The 16,410-nt window shown below is 42.7% G+C and overlaps 1 pseudogene; it reads left to right on the forward strand.

Annotated features, from left to right (window-relative positions):
• The first annotated feature begins 299 nt into the window (after positions 1-299).
• On the forward strand, positions 300-15,932 carry LOC138775795 (olfactory receptor 6N1-like; annotated as a pseudogene).
• The last annotated feature ends 478 nt before the right edge of the window (positions 15,933-16,410 follow it).

A 16,410-nucleotide genomic window follows, 5' to 3' on the forward strand; every position in this document is an offset into this window, starting at 1 on the left:
ATATCACCATACACAAACAGCTCTGCTACTTCCAGACAGACACACCTCTGCTACATCACCAAACACAAACAGCTCTGCTACATCACCATATGCAAACAGCTCTGCTACGTCCAGACAGACACACCTCTGCTACATCACCGAACACAAACAGCTCTGCTACGTCCAGACAGACACAACTCTGCTACATCACCATACGCAAACAGCACTGTTACATATAGGCAGACACACAAATGTTATACAGATTTTCGTGACTTACAGTATCAACAGGGAGCCCTTCTCCCAGTCATATGACTAATCACATGACTGTGACATCATTAAAGGTCCTGCAGGTCCTTCAGCTCCCGTTCTTGGTAAGTTGCTGCGGTGCGTCTACATTTAGCAATCTAGAGGTCAGGGGCCTAACTACCACTGTAGCGGCTGCTATGGGGACCACCATATCAGGGGACCCTATTGCCTGCTCTTGCAATGCGCTGAGCCCCCTGAGCTGTCATAATTTGGAGCACCAGGTGGCCGAGCGGGGCCTCTGGGATTCTGCAAATGTCCCTTTAACTGCAAGCACTCCTGATGAACGCTTGCAGTTATGACTAGATTTGACAGCTAAGTGGTCAGTCAGGATAGAAGGGGGGGGGGGGGGCAATCAAAAGTTTGCCATGGGGCCCAGATATTTCTAGTTACGCCCCTGCTGGAGGTGATGAACATCACTTCTAGATTACTCTCCTGCCCGATGCTGATCTCACTGATCAGGGTTTAGCAAGAGAAGGTGCTGTTGCCTGGGTTGCTGGAACTGGTGTAAGAGCTGATGGGTTCTGGTGTTTTGGAGGCTACTTGTCACGGTGGCCAGGAGTGGTAACACCCACCACCAGACACACGGCAACCAGACCTTGGTTAAAGCTACTGTGAAGTGCGAGTGTGGGTGCAAGTCCGGCAGTAAAGATGACAGAGTCCCACTTTAAACAGAGTCCAAACTTTACTTATAGAAGGTATCTTTGGTGCAAAAATATTAACAAAGTGCTCAAGTACTTAGTGCAAAAATCAACAGTAACAATAGAAACAGGCAAATAGGTCAGTTGATAGCGAAGGCCAACCCCGCATAGCGGAAGAAAGCAGGAAAGAGGGACCCCAGAATGGCCCCACAACCCCACTGTCAAAGGACCAAACCCCAAGGCTCCCCCCACTCCGTAGGCGCCGCCGGCACAGAAGGCAGTCAGGTAGACAGACCTTCAGCTGTATATGTGGAACATGAGTACCACCAAAGCAGATGGCAAACCAGGTAGTGCCACTATGGACAGGCAAGAAAATCCTTAGCTTTCTATATGATACATAAGGTCAAACATAGGCTGGGTAACAGTTGGCTGTGGGGCAATGCTAGAGGGCCTGGCAGATAAGAAATCTAACAGATCCATGTACACTTATTATTGGACATCACAGAAACTCATATTTTCTACTAATGCTTGGTTGGCTCATCGAGTAACCTCACCAAAAATATTAATATACCAAGGAAAAAACCTTACTCCACCCATGCATTCAACAAACATCTTCTCAGAATTAAAAATGTAAGAACATAAGTTACCATTTAAGTAGTCATCAACCTCAAAATAACGTCCCAAGGCAGACTCTACAAGTGGGACGGTGGCCAAAGCAATTCAGAGGCCCAAACTTACTTGTAGTCTCCCACCACCTTTTCTCCAATCACTTTTTGTTAACATTTCCCATTTAATTGTATGAAGCAGGTGGATGAGGATTACCCCCGCCTAGTAGTTTCTCCTAATCTGACCATTACTCTTGTAACTGAATTCATCATCTTTGGCTTCCCGAGTCTTCAGAGGTTTCAGCTTGTGCTGTTCTGTGCATTCCTTCTTATCTACCTGTTCACCATCACTGGGAATGGAAGCATCTTCTTCTTGGTGGTACTTGACCCCCGGTTGCATACTCCCATGTATTTCTTTGTAGGTAATTTGTCTTTACTTGATTTGAGCTACGCAACGGTAACTGTACCCAAGATGTTGGCCAAATTCTCCATGAACCTTGACACCATTTCTTATACGGCCTGCTTTGCTCAGATGTATATTTTTGAGTCTTTAGTAGTTACAGAGTGTTTATTACTGACAGTAATGGCTTATGACCGATATGTCGCCATATGTTCTCCTCTACATTACCCAAACATCATGACTAAGAGACTCTATCTGCTGTTGATGGTTATAGTATGGTCTAGTGGTTTTGCTGTTACGGCCACAGTCTTAATCTTAGCCTTGAAGTTACCATTTTGTGGCCCTAATATCATTTATCATTACTACTGTGACCATCCACCATTGTTGCAGCTGGCTTGTTCTGACACCTCCTTAAATGTAGTGGTCGGCTCCACGATTGGGGCATCAGTTCTTCTAATAACACTGACTCTTGTGGTCGTTTCTTACATTAAAATCATATTAACTATCCTCAAAATGGATTCCAAAGGACGCAAGAAGACGTTCTCCACATGCGGCTCACACTTTGCGGTGGTCAGTATCTTCTACTTGCCACTAATCTTCATGTATATCCGACCAAAGGCCTCCTACTCCTCAGATGTGGACTCTCTGGTGGCCCTGCTATACACAGTATTAACACCTATGATGAATCCGTTATATACAGCCTCAGGAACAAGGACATTATAGAGGCTTTCAAGAAGAAAATCCACTTTGTAACCAAAGAATAGCAAAGGCTTATTAAAGTCTGTGTCAATTATTAATAAATATGTTATATTTATTACCAAATGGCCAATGAATCCACCTATATTACTCTTTGGGTCTACAGATAAGGTCTCACAATCTAGAAATTCTGATTATCCAGCATTGGTTCTTAACTAGAATGGATATATAAGCAGAAAAACACCTTATATCCACGGCCAATTCTTGACTTATTATGGGTTTTGAGTTGTACCAATATGTAATTTGGCACCCATATATGTCTATGTACAAGTATTAACTTTAATTTTTATACATAATCCAATAAAAGAAGAAAAAAAAAAAAAACAGAAGTCATGTTATAAAAGTGTCCTCCTTAAGTCATTATATCCATGGGAGTGTTAAGTATAGCATACCCATCCTGCTATCTCATCTTCTGTGTTCTAAATACTGAGGCATTGGCTAGGCATTCCTCTCTTAGTCTTATCTTGATTGCTTATGTCTAGATTAGGGATGAGCGAACCGAACCGTTACGAACCAGTTTCATTACGAACTTTGGAGAAAGTTCGTTACGAATCTGGTAAAATAACAACGGCGACGCAAAATTGTACTTTTGTCACAGAATAGACCAGGATACAAGGAATTATTACTCCTATAATCCATTGTATCCTGGTTTTCTGTGAATATCAAGATGTGTTGTCACCCCTGTTAGGGTGAGACCTTAAATGAGTCTCCTCAGATATACCTGGGTGCTACCTAATCAAAATGTAACGAGACAGCTGTCTGTGAGTATCAACCAAGACACATGAAAGCAACTTCAGTGTTCAAGCTTATCGAATTTATTAAGTGAAATAATTCATATCTTTACAATCAGGTTAAAAAAATAGAAGAACCCCGTTTAGCTGCAACAACAAAAAGTTAAAAAGAAAGTAACATGTCTGTTAGTGCCCATTGGGTCAACATTCCCCAGAAGACCACCATAAAGTTAGCCCATTCTTGCCACTGTCACTTCCTCTGTGCTTTAGGGGGCCAGTTCTGCACAAGTTCTGCCTCCACTAGCTTGCAACTGTCCACCGCTCTGACTGCAGTCCAACCTGCCCCGGTGTCTTACCAACTATGTCAGGCCCGGCGCTCTCAGGCTGTCCTCCATTTTGTGAGTCTGGGTGAACAAAGCCACAGTGGGCAGGAGCTCCTCCGGACCATCAGGTAGGAGATATATGAATGGCCTAGCCAAGGTCAACTAACGGTGGGAAGTGTTGTAGCCCACAAAGGGAGGAACCTTTTCTCTTCAGTGCAGCAGGGAGTCATACACCTTGTATGGCACATGTGATAAACCTCATAGTGCACAGGTTTTCTTCAAACATGTTGTGCCAATTGTTGATCCGTTTTGAGGACGCAACTCTGTGAGCAGGCATCAAGGACATCATCCCACTCGTACCGTATTCTGGAAAGTGCGGTAACCAACATCATCAGTAAGGAATCCCAGGTCACCACTCCAAGGCTGACCATCCTCCTCCATGAATAGTCTGTTCTCAATCATACTGGCCTGGGTGCAATCAGGTACTGCCTCCTCCTCCTCCTCAAATAGTCTGTTCTCAATCATACTGGCCTGGTGCAATCAAGTGGTGCCGCCTCCTCCAATAGTCTCTTTTCAACCATACTGGGCTGTTTGCAGTCAAGTGCTACTGTCTCCTCCTCCCCCTCCTCCACACTGGGTCCAATACAGTACTATTACTACTGCTGGTTCCACTGTCAAATGTCTGTTTTCCCCCCTACTGGGTCCAAGGAACTTTGTGTCCTATGTCCCGTGTAATCACTTACACCTTGGCTAATTTTTTTCACTATTTTTGCACTTTGATGATTTTCCACTTTTTCATTGTAATAGCAACTGCAACTAAATGGAACTATACCCTATCAGACTCCCACTATTGTAGCTGCAATTATTCAGCTGTTATAGCAAGGTTCGTTTTAGGTTTGGTTCTTATGAATCCGAACTTCACGAAAGTTCGCCGGATCGAACCGAACCAAACTTTTCAAAAGTTTGCTCATCCCTAGTCTAGATGTTTTAGTGGAGTTTTTTTTCTTAGCTTAGTTTGTGTTTCTCAGTTAGATCACGTCCTGGTCCTGTGTTCCTTTTCTTGTCTTTGTTCCCTGATTCTGCTATTTAGAATTCATAGATTGTCTTGTAAATTTTGTCTGGAAACTTTCAGTATTTCTGGTGATCAGGGGCGTTGATAGGATCCTAAAACATCCGGGGCACAGGCCCTCTGAGTGCCGTCATAAGCGGTTAGTGAAGGAGCCCATTGCAGAAGCTAGTAACCCCAATGACCGCTCTATTAGCCCAGCTCTATTGCCACTTATAATGACTGTGGCTGCCAAGGCAAACACCATTGCCCAGGCAACACTCCCACAGCTCCCCCAGTATTTACCAACCTTTTCTACATCAGGGAACTCCTACCAGATAACGTTCTAAAAATGCAAAAACCTCATTCAGTGACTCACAGGTGACGTCTTCTTTGATCTGAGATGTTCTCTTTCCCTTTTCCTCTCCATCCGGCCCGGACCACCATGATGATTTCTTCCAGCTGCAATTCATCTCTTCAGAACCTGTCAGACAAATATCTAATGCTGCGTTTACACGTAACGATTATTGGCCCGATCGCATGATTACCGATGTCGAATTTACGATTTTTTTTTATAACAATCAGCATTTAGATGGTACGATATATCGAACGAAAATTCGCACTGCGATCGTTTGCGATCGTTTAAGCCTATCTCACACATTGGTTAAATCGGCGAAAGACTGTTCACCACGGAACGATTTGCGAGTTTTTTTGCGTACGATGAACGACGATTTGATGACCTGATGAAAGATCAAAATGTACGATTTATCGTGCGTCGTTCGATCGTTCGCTGCGTTTACACGTACGATTATCGTTCGAATTCGACCGTTATCGCGCAAATTCGCACGATAATCGTTACGTGTAAACGCAGCATTAGGCTCCACACTTTTCCTTCAACTTCCTTACCTTTTCCCCTCCTATAGGCTCCTATACAGTAGTAATTCCACTGCTTAGTGTTTGTGAGTAAGTAGGTAAGTGTGTTGCCCCCCTGTATGTAGGCTCTCTTGCTGTGCCCCCATATACTAATAATGTCCAGTGTTGTGCCCCAAAGCAATAATGACTCCTGCTGTGTTACCCCACATGGTAAAATATCCCCTACTGTGCACCGTCATATAGTAATAATGCCCCTGCTGTGCCCCATAAAGTAATAATGCCCCCTGCTGTGCCTCCATATAGTAATAATGCACAAGCCTAAAGGACAGATATGGCTGCACATCGCACCCATGGTTGACATGAAAGCCTGTTCAGCTACATTAAAAACCAACATCAGAAGTTAGTATATAATTTGATCAAACCATATTGCCTTATGTACCACGTGTAGGTCTCTGATACACGAGTCCCTAACCAAACAACACTGTGGTAATAAGTGGCCGCAAACCCCCGCAAAGCGTGCGCAAGCAGGGAAGGGGGACCACGGAATGGCCCTGCAGCCCTAACGCCACAGGACCAAACCACAAGGGCCCTGTGTACATATGGTAAGTACCTCCTTTGATTCTCCCATTCTACCTGCAGGAGCAATAGTGAGAGGTAACAGCTTGTTTACACTTGTGTTGCTTGGTGGTAGCTTCCTCTGCCAGCGGTGCCTGTGGGGTTTGGGGGGGCCTTGGGTTTTGGTCCTGTGGCATTGGGGTTGCAGGGCCATTTGTGGCCCCCCTTCCCTGCTTGCTCACGCTTTGCGGCCACTGACCGGCACAGGGTTGTTTGGTTAGGGACTCATGTGTATCAGGGACCTGCACATTGATACATGAGGCAATATGGTTTGATAAAATGATATACTAACTTCTGATGTTGGTTTTAATGTAGCTGAACAAGCTTTCGTGTCAACCATGGGTGCGATGTGCAGCCATTTCTGTCCTTTAGGCTTGTGCATATAGTAATAATGCAGCTGCTGTGCCCCATATAGTAATAATGTCCCCTGATGTGCCCCCATATAATAATAATGTCTACTGCTGTGGCCCCATATAGTAATAATGCCTCCTTGTGGACCCTCCATATAGTAATAATGTCCCCTGCTGTGCCCACATACAGGAATCATGTCTCCTGCTGTGCCTCCATATAGTAATATTGCCCCTCTGCTGTGCTTCCTATATAGTAATAATGCACCTGCTGTGCCCCCATATAATAATAATGCCCCCTCGGCTGTGCCCCCTTATAGTAATAATACCCCCTGCTGTGCCTTCATATATTAATAAAGCTCTCTGCTGTGCCCCATATAGTAATAATGCCTCCTGCGGTGCCCCATATTGTAATAATGCCCCTCTTTGCCCCATATAGTAATAATGCCCCCTGCTGTAGTCTACTATATAGTAATAATGTCCCCTGCTGTGGTCTTCCATATAGTAATAATGTCCCCTGCTGTGCCCCATAAAATAATAATGTCCCTTTCTGTGCCCTCCATATAGTAATAATGTCCCCTGCTGTGCCCCCCCATACAGTAATAATGCGCCTGCTGTGCCCTCCATATAGTAATATTGTCCCCTGCTGTGCCCCCATATAGTAATAATGTCCCCTGCTGTGTCCCCATATAGTAATAATGTCCCCTGCTGTTCTCCTCCATATAGTAATAATGCACCTGCTATGCCCCTTATAGTAATAATGCGCCTGCTGTAATTAGCAGTAATAAAGTTAATCAGGGGAACTTGCAGTAATAAAGTTCCCCTGATTAGCTGCAATTGACCAGACCTGCACCCCCCCACACACACACACTACCCCACCTGACCCCCTCCACACACACACACACACACACACACACACACACATACTACCCTATCTGACCCCCCCCCACACACATACTACCACCATCTGACCCCATCTCTGCCCCACATACTACCCCACCTGGACCCCATCTTGACCCCCTCCACACATACGCACACACACATATTACCCCCACCGGGAACCATCTTAACCCCCCTTCCCCCAGCAACAAACACACACACACACTAACTCACTTGAGACACCCCCCTCCCCCCTCCGGTTAGAATTCTCACCAACTTGCACCACCTCTCAGGTCATCCAGGTCGCTGTGATGTGAGAAAGCACAAACTGCCGGGTTACTTGCTGGAGCGTGTCTGGTGGTACAAGAGAGGCTGGTCAGGATCGTGGTGCTGCGGCAGCTGTCTACAGCTCACAACATCCGCAGCTGCTGTTATTTCGGCGAGTGGCGGGAGCAAATAACTTTCAGGGCTAGGCAAAATTCATTCGGGGCTTGAGCCCCATATGATCATGCCTGACGACGCCATTGCTGGTGATCTTTAGTAAACTGCAGACAGGCAGCAATGTTCTTCATGGAGAGCAGCATTATCCTTGCTATCCTGCCATGCTCACCGTTATTGTTTAGTGTCTTCCTGATAGTGGAGTCATGCACATTATTATGTAGGAAAGATGTCCAGTTGCTCAGAGGTTTCTTTTGGCTTCTTTGTGACCTTGCAGAAAATTATATAATGTAATCTTTTCTGGCCATCACTTCTGGGGGGGGGGGGGGGGGGGACCAGCATTACCCGGCTTCATCATGTGATCAGCATTACCAGGCTTCATCATGTGATCAACATTACCAGGCTTCATCATGTGATCAGCATTACCAGGCTTCATCATGTGATCAGCATTGCCAGGCTTCATCATGTGATCATCATTAACAGGCTTCATCATGTGATTGGCATTACGAGGTTTCATCATGTGATCATCATTACCAAGCTCCATCATGTGATCAGCATTACCAGGCTTCATCATGTGATCAGCATTACCAGGCTTCATCATGTGCTCAGCATTACAGGGCTTCATCATGTGCTCAGCATTACATGGCGTCATCATTGGATCAGCATTGCTAGGCTACATCAGGTGATAAGCAATATAAGGCTACATCAGGCGATCAGCAATAACCGGCTACATCAAATGATAAGCAATACCAGGCTACATCAGAGGATCAGCATTACCAGACTTCATCAGGTGAATCAGCATTGCCTGATTATTTATGACAAGAAAAACAAGTGTGTTTAGGGCTGGTAATACAGATCTCATGGTGAAGCCTGGTAATACTGGGCCCATGACAAAGCCCAGACAGTCAATTAAGACAACACTGCAAAGTGCAAATGACCAATTAGGCCATAATTATGTATACAATGAAAACACAACAAACCTGCAAATGTGCGAATACAGCCTAAGGCTGGGTTCACACTACGTATATTTCAGTCAGTATTGTGGTCCTCATATTGCAACCAAAACCAGGAGTGGATTAAAAACACAGAAAGGCTCTGTTCACACAATGGTGAAATTGAGTGGATGGCCGCCATTTAATGGCAAATATTTGCTGTTATTTTAAAACAACGGCTGTTATATTAAAATAATGGCAGTTAATTTACCGTTATATGGCGGCCATCCACTCAATTTCACCATTATGTGAACAGATCCTTTCCTGTGTTTTTAATCCACTCCTGGTTTGGTTGTAATATGAGGACCACAATACTGACTGAAATATACGTAGTGTGAACCCAACCTCAATGTTCACATAGTTTTGGCCACTCACAGGTCTGTGACATCTCACAATTACCTCAATAAATAGATGACCAATAGTGATGAGTGATAGGAGATACTCGATCGAGTAGTACACTATTCGAAATACTCGTTTTCAATCGAGTATTCGATCAAAAACGCAGTAAAACTTTGATTCCCCTCCACCTTCCCTGACTTTTTTTTTTTTTTTTAACAATAACTATGCAAGGTGGGGGGGGGGGGGGGGGGGGGAGGGCAGGGACAGGGACAGGCACTAGGAGTGCAGAGGAAGGAAAAAAAGAAAAGCATCTGCATTCATTGGCTGGTTACACCATGTGACCTTTACAGTAATAAAATAGTGGATTTGAGATTCGTTATCAGATGCTACTTGGAGCTAGACAGAGAGACATTGTATAGCAGGGACAGTCAGGTGTTAGGTGATTTTAGGCAGGAGGGACCCCCAAAAGCCCTTGTTAGGGCTAAAATTATAGATAGCAGAGATTGATATCACACATATATACAGCCATTAAACCGGCTAGTAGCACATCAGTGTGTTCAGATAGGCGGGCAGCTGGAGTGCACTGTGAGAAATAGGCTGCAGGGTATCTACTTGCTGAAAACTTTAGATAAAGGCTATACAGCTGTATACTGAGAGTGTGTCAAAAAATATAATAATTTGGTAGTACTTTTTTGCATTCTGTGCGTAACATTAACCACTGGAACGCCTGTTGCCTGAAGGCATTTCTTAAAAATTATGTATCGGGTATACGGCTGTATAGCTGTATACTGAGAGTGTGCAAAAAAAAAAAAAATGGTACTACTGTCTTGAAATTGAAAAATTGAAAACAGTTCAACAGCTCCAATGCGTAAGGCTAGTGCAAAGGGACGGGGACGAGGACGGGGGTGCGGAAATGCCAGTGGGGCACAAGAGGCAGCCAGCATTACAGTCATCAGGCATCCCTGGGTTCATTGAACAATTAGGCAGGGGCAGGGGTACACCGCTGCTGAGGCCCAAGGGAACAGCTAGTAAAATGGATAGCCACTCACTTGTCTAGCACCCAATAATCTACCCAGTCCACTCCTTCCTCTAAACCTGCCAATCTCACCAATCTCGTGAAACTTCTATCACTGCAGGGCCTGTACGAGTATGAGTACCTGGACGACTGCAACCCTGTTCTCCCTGATCCCTCGGCAGCCTACAGTTACTGGATCTCTAAGTTAGGACATTTGGCGAAAACTGTCCCTGTACACTTTTGAGGTGCTGGCCTGCCCTGCCACTAGTGTTCTGCCTGAAATGGTGTTCAGCGCAGCCGGGGGCAGCATTACAGATAAGCGCAGCTGCCTGTCAACTGACAGTGCTAACCGGCTGACGCTCATAAAAATGATCAGCCACTGCATTGACTTTGGTCTTCAACCAAAAGTGAAGTGTCATGTGTCTGCTCCAGCTCATTTCCTCCTCCTCAACCATTGTAGAAATGGGCCATTTGGGGAAAAAAAGCATTGAGGCTTACCTAAACGGCTATCCTCATAATTTTTTCGATGGCTCTTACAAGGGCCTTCATATACATTTTTAGAGGGCTCACTTCAAGGGCCATCCATAAATGTTTTCTGAGGGCTCACCTCAAGGGCCTCAATCTAATTTTTGGAGAGCTTACCTCAAGGGCCTCAAACTCTGCTTCTAAAATGCTCACCTCAAGGGCCTCAAAAGTACTCATCTCAAGGGCCATACATAGAATAGTGGATTTGAGATTCGTTATCAGATACTACCTGGAGCTAGAGAGGGGAGACGGTGTGTAGCAGAGTGAGTTAGTTATTAGGTGATTTTAGGCACGAGAGACCCCCGAAAGCCCTTGTTAAGGCAAAAACTTGTGTGGGGGCAAAAACTTGGCATTTCAACTTTCATCAGAATCTTGCTATTTTGGTAGGATCCTTGTGTTGTCTATTTTGAACAATTTTATCTCTGGATAAAAACTTGTTTGGGGGTGTCCTCCGTCTTCCTTTCATTTTGTAACAGTTTCAAAGGCAGGCTGGTAAAGACCACTTTATCGGCTGTTTATTTAATATTCAATTTTACATTAACTCGAATGTAATTCAATCTTTCATTTACCTTTTTTTTATTAAATTGAATCAAATGGGAATGTTGGAGGAATCACCTCAAGGGCCACAAAATCAATTTTTGAAGGACTCACTTTAAGGGCCTGCTAATTTTCTTTCTATATGGTTTTAGGTGAAAGAAATCATTGTTTAGCAGGCAGGATCAATCAGGTTGGTAGACGCAGAAGTGATGGATGGTTTTTCCATCAAATTCAATTTAATATTACCTTCCCTTAGATAGCCTTTAAAGGATTTAAAGTGTGAAAATTCTAATTCCAGCGTCTCTTAAAAAGACTGTATTGTTATCAGTTCTCCTGTAACTCCCAGGATTTTTGGAGGGCTCACCTCACCAACGGGCCTTAATTTCAACTTATTACATGGTTTCCATGAGAACCTCACTCCTTTATGTGTAGAACGTGTCTGACCACATCACACACACACACTATGACAGTTAGAGGTGGGTGCTGTTTGATTTCCCCCTTGCCTATGCCATTTGTAGTTGTCATAGGCAAGGTGATTTAACCCCTAGCTGCACCAGGACATTACTGAACCAGGACATTACTGAACCACTAAGGGAGTTCAGAGGGGGGTCCACACGGCGACCCCGCTCTGAACTGCCGCGATCCTGGGTGCTATATGCAGCCCGGGACCGCGGCTATTAGCAGCCACGGTCCGATCGCCGTGCCCGCTTATTAAGTATTTAGAGGCAGCTGTCAAAGTTGATAGCTGCATCTAAATACTTGATGTCTGCCTTCCCTGGTGGTCTAATGGGCGGATCGTCCACCTGCGACACGATCGCGGAGGGGCGATCCCCGTATCCTCATCCGGCAGGGGTCTGCTCCGTAATGCAGCAGCCGAAAGCAATAGAGCACAGATCTCATGGATCTATTCAGTATATCTATCAGTCAGTGCAGTAATACTAGAAGTCCCCAGGGGGAATGACCCTAACCTCAGCGGGACTTCTAGTATGTGTGTAAAAAAAAAAAAAGTTTGTTTATTATTTATTCCCCATTTAATAAATAAACATGTTTGGTATCGCTGCGTGTGTAATCGCCTGAACTATTAAATTATCGCATTCCAAATCTCGCACAGAACACAGCGTAAGCGTAATGAAAAGCAATTAAAAAGTCGCATATGCGCAATCAAGGTACCGATAGAAAGAACACAGCATGGCGCAAAAAATGACACCTCACATGGCCTCATAGATTAAAGGATAAAAGCGCTTCAAGCATGGTAATAGAGCAATTTTAAGAAACATATTTTTTTAAAAGGTTTCAATTTTTTAAAGACCATCAAATAAAATAAAAAATATACAAGTTACATATCGTAATCGTAATCATAACAACTTATGGAACATGTGTAACAAGTCAGTTTTACCCTAGGGTGAACAGAATAAAAACAACCCCCCCCCCCATAAAAAAAATTTGTGTTTTGTTTTTTGTTTTGTTTTTAAATTTCACCACACATATAATTTTTTTCTGATTTTCCAGCATATTTTAGGCAAAAATTACGTCTGCCATTGCAAAGTACAATTGGTGGCGCAAAAAATAGGGGCTCATCTGAGTCTCTAGGTGGAAAAAATGCACGCCCTATGGACTTATATACACAAGGAGGAAAAAAACGAAATTGCAAAAATGAAAACTGGCTGTGTCCCCTAAGGGTTAAAGGGGTGCATGAAAAGTTTTCTTTTGTTTAAAATTTGGCTTTCTGTCCATGCTAATGTAGAGGAAAGAAGGTTTCCTTGTGTATTTTCAACTTTACACGTTTTATTGTGTTTGGGAGTGTTTAGTTGATGATAGTGGTGTAATGCTGCGACTTTGGCATGTTAGATGCACCCCGGCATGCTTCCTCTGCTGTCCTAGTTGCATTCCAGTGGTGTTTGCATCATTTCCTGAGGTGTCATTGTGGACTTGGTGATCTCCAAATGGTCGAACTTTGGTTTCCAATAAACAAGCATTTTTCTCCCATAGACTTTAATGGGATTTGATATTCCATCGAATAGTCAAGTATCGGGGTCTACTCGACTCGGTATTCAAAAATTCCTCATGTCTAATGACCAAGTCTTATATTTTTCATACCTTCAAGGGTGGAGATGTGGTCCTAAAACGTAACACAGCCCAATTTAACACTTCCACAAGTCAAATGTTCCTTAAGTTCCTGTCTGTGAGTCAACTCCAGCATTTCCAAAGCCAAGACAAGCAAATTACTACTGGTAGTTTATGTTTCAAGAAAAGCATCACGTTTCTACAACCTTCTAGTAGTCCACAAATGGATAATCTTCTGCCTAAGGGCCTCCTGGCATCTACTGTTCACTTCTTAGGCCTTTGGTTGGAGATGGAGCTGACCGACTTCCATGTCAGTGATCGTACTCCTGTATACCCCCTCCTGGTCTTGTGTGACAGATCTGCATATTCTTCATTGATTACGAATATTGCTTGTTAACCCCAGCCAGCCAAACTGTGAAGATCCTTGTAAGCAAAGTTTAATGTAATTGAAAAAGTTCCTTAAAAGATATTACCACCGGCAAATGAAATTCTCCATATGGAAGGCGCTAGTGCACCAACAAGCTCTGCACTACGCCATATGTTGCACGTCCTGTTCAGTCCAATACAAAGAGAAGTTACATCTACTTACCCCTCACAGTCTTAGTTGGTGCACTGTAGGCACTATTGTAAATTAAAAAGATAATCGGGGGACCCCCCTTAGTGTAAAGCTGGAAGACAACTAAATCCATTATTAAGGTAGTGGCTTCAAGATGGAGGCCTTCTCTTTGAGTTTGGTTTATTGAAAATCCAGCTGGGAACAGAAAAGACATGACCCCTATCTGGACATGTACAACCAATGTGTGATCCAGGCCTTCAGGAAATACCATTTATAGGAAAAAAAAAATTATTTATGAAAGTTTTTTTAAAAAAATTTATAGTTTTTTATGGGAGGTACATAGACGATCTGCTGCTAATATGGAAAGGTACAGAGGAGGATTTGAAAGATTTTATGTTTTTTATTAATAACAATACATGGGGTCTCAAATTTAGTGAGAGTTATAGTCAAAATGAAATTGTGTTTTTAGATATAAATATATATATAAAAGAAAATCTTATCAACACAAAAACTTTTTTTAAACCAATAGATGCTAACGGCTATTTGCACTTTTCCAGTCAACATAAGAAGAGCTGGAAAGAAAATATCCCCTTTGGGCAAATGATAAGAATGAAAAGGAATTGTACAGAAGAAAAAATCTTCGAAGAACAAACTAATATTTTAGAGAAAAGATTTTTGCAAAAAAAGTTCCCTCGCAAAATCATAGAAGGGGCAAAGAAAAGAGCTATGGAATGAAATAGCAAAGAACACTTGGGAAAGAAAAAAGAAGACGATAAAAAGAAAGGAGAGAAAAGTGACATACAAGAAAATAGAAAAAAATGATGTTAATTTTATTACTCGATATTCAGCCAATCATATACAAATAAAAAATATTTTAAAGAAAAATTGGAATATTTACAGAGGGATCCGTTTTCTAAAAGACTGTATAGGTAAAAGTCATCTAAATTGTGGATCAGAGTATGTGATCTACGTGCTGGAGTGCCCGTGTGGCCTCCAGTACGTGGGTAGAACTAGTCAAACACTATCAAAAGATTTAATACACATCGTTTCAACATCAAACATAAATACGGGAAACACAGTGTGTCCCGTCATTTCGCGATGTTTCATAATGCTGACGATAGCCTACTGAAAGTATATCCAATAGAGCAAATACATTTCTCACTCAATAGATTTGCAAAATTATGTAAAAGAGAAAGTTATTGGATATTTAAATTAAACACCCTGGTACCAAATGGGCTTAATGAAACAATAGAACGAGTATGAAAGGAAAGGGGGTTAATAAGGGAAGGGTTTTCTAACAAAATAAAGTGGAAGTGACATCACAAAAGGGAGGGTATCCCCTCTTATATATAAATATGTGTGTTTAGTATCTAATGTATTATCGTCCCTGATGAAGGAACTTGTAGTTCTGATACGCGTCGGACAGAATAAAGTTGTCTACTTGTTTTACAATAGTGGTAAACAGAAGAGGTTGGTGGGATTTGTCTGGCGCAACCACCCCTATTGGAACACCGGCCACGTTCCCCTGTAACTTCTCTGAATGAGGAGAACTCCTGGCACTGGTGTGAAGTCAAATTCAGGCTTTTATTTGATGCAACGCGTTTCGAGGGTGCAATCCCCTCTTCATCAGGCATAATACAGGTAACAAACAACAATCTTTTATAGTAAAACAGTAATGGATGACCCGGAAGTGCTTTCTGCTCTCTAGTGACCTCTGACATCATCATCCACATTACACTGATACTAACAAACATTTGGCTAAACACATATCTTTCAACCGGAGATTGAATAAAATAAAATAAAAATACACATCCTCATAAAAAGCGTTCTTTACATTTAGTGGAAATGCTTCTCTGCTGTTTTCCAGACTTATAAGATCACTATCTCTATCCCATATGGCTTTATAGTGCTGGACATAGATCATTACCAATATCAGCTGCAGGAGGCAGAATGTCTAAATGGTCTAGTGGTAAGTGTCTGGCCTATGACCAATGAGCCTAGCTGAAGTCATGGGTTCAAGCCCCTTGGGAGGTTAATAAAGAAATAAGAGTATAATAAATTTCACTTTACATATATCTATATTGATACTACATAGTACAAGGTAAATCCACCCTACAGTGAGTGATTATGAATTTATATTGTGTGATTGATTATAACCTTAAAACATACATCAGATCTCTGCTACTTGGAAATCATTATAATATAGAATATAATATAAAAGATATATAAAAAATTGTATAAAAACGGCATTTGCTAAATACCTCTATAATATGTACTATTTGTGATCGTCGAACACTACCCATAGGTATAAGTATATGTGAATCTTCACTTGACAGACCTCAGAGTCTGTGGCTACTTGTTTTAGTTATACTCATAGCTTATTTCTAAGTGCGGTGTGCACCTATCCGGGTGTATTGAGAGTTCACCTGGGAGGATCACCACGGGAG

Source organism: Dendropsophus ebraccatus, unplaced genomic scaffold, assembly GCF_027789765.1.
Source record: "Dendropsophus ebraccatus isolate aDenEbr1 unplaced genomic scaffold, aDenEbr1.pat pat_scaffold_2080_ctg1, whole genome shotgun sequence".
Lineage (NCBI taxonomy): Eukaryota > Metazoa > Chordata > Amphibia > Anura > Hylidae > Dendropsophus > Dendropsophus ebraccatus.